Here is a 1,662-nt window from a genome sequence, read left to right on the forward strand (position 1 = left end):
AAGGCACATAGGGTGAAGACCTCAAGAGATAGGAGAAAAGATTTGGATGAGGTTTCAGTTGTTTGTTTGGTTTGTGAGGGCTTGGGAGAATTGAAGTTTTGTGATCAGTGCAAGAAAGGGTTTCATTTGAGCTGCTTGGAGCTGCAGGAGGTGCATGGAATCGATCCTTGGAAATGCCATGATAGAGGCCATGTATTCACTATCTTAAATTACTTCAATCCTCCCTAATCAATCATCGTGTGATTACTAGAATAGTGAATCATGGACATAATGAATTTTTTTCAAATTGCACTTAAACATATTATTTGTGTACAAGAGACTTTAACATTCCAACATTGGTGCAATGCCAGCAATAGCTCCAGAGGACAACGCCTTTCCATGTTGTGGACATTTTGCCTATGTTGTGTAATGCTTTTTCTCTTTTGTGTGTGTGTGTGTGTGTGTGTGTGTGTGTGTGTGTGTCTATATATATATATATATATCTGTGTGTGTGTGTGTGTGTGTGTGTGTGTGTGTGTGTGTCTATATATATATCTCTCTCTCTCTCTCTCTCTCTGTGTGTGTACACATTATATTCAGGATGTAGGAACTTGAAAGTTGAAACTGCTCAATTTAGGGACACATCTCTCGAATTCATTGGGGAAAGGGATGCGATTGTTGGGGAGGGAAGAGGGGGTGGCATTGGATACATTGCATTTGACATAGCATTTTCTTTTTGAAAATATGGTTTGTTATTATTCCACAAACATCCTAAAAATTCCTGTCACCAAAATTTGTTTACTACTATACCCATAGATTTCATTAGTAAGACCTAGAAAATGGTAATATATGAGATCCTCGATGATAGCCAACATCACACCAATGTAAGCCCATAGAATAGTCAGATGCTTTCTTGATGTTCAAGCTCTCCATGCAGGTAGAAATCAGCAATAATTGCATCCTACTTAGATTGCAAAAAAGATTGCCCTCCTATTATGGGGTTCCTTAAAGTTCCACATGTTAGTGAATATTTGATAATTCCTTTTTGATACTCTGCTCTCCAATTGGAATGATAATCCATATCAGTCTGATTCATTTTGATGTTGTATTATTTATCTTATTCTCTTCTAGCTATGCCCTGGTACTCTTGAGTTCATGTAAAGATTTATAGAACAAGTGGAGCCTACCCTGCACAAATCATCTACCTTTGACAAGTAATAGATAATCAAGTCTGAAGCAAAAGAGGCTAGGAGCATGCTTTTGACAAGTAATTTTTGAGTGAATTTAACATGTCACATAATTTTTTTTAATATTCCACCAAATTTGAACCAAAAAATTAAATGCTTTTGACCCAAAATCTGAAAGATTTCTAGTAGAGAGAAGATTTAGTCTTCACATGAACTCAATAGTGACAGTGAACAACTAGAGGAGAAGAGGCTGGGAGCATCCTTTTAACTGGTAGTGGTAATAGATAGCCAAATCTGAAGAAAAAGATGCTAGGAGGATGCTTTTGACAAGTAATGTTAAACTAAATCTAACACGTTACATTAAAACTTGTAATATTTAATTAAAATTGAACCAGAAAATTAAATACTTTTGCCCCTGAATCTGGAAGATTTCTAGCAGAATGCAGTTTCCCCCCAAAAAATTCAATTCAATTCAATTGAGTTTCAAGACTGAAAA

The 1,662-nt window shown here is 36.0% G+C and overlaps 1 pseudogene; it reads left to right on the forward strand.

Moving 5' to 3' along the window:
- LOC149545179 (cellulose synthase-like protein H1) overlaps positions 1 to 1,662 on the forward strand; it is a 63,818-nt pseudogene that overhangs the window by 10,864 nt on the left and 51,292 nt on the right.

This window comes from Cupressus sempervirens, chromosome 7 (assembly GCF_028749045.1).
Source record: "Cupressus sempervirens isolate cs-2001-9-10 chromosome 7, ASM2874904v1, whole genome shotgun sequence".
NCBI classification, from domain to species: domain Eukaryota; kingdom Viridiplantae; phylum Streptophyta; class Pinopsida; order Cupressales; family Cupressaceae; genus Cupressus; species Cupressus sempervirens.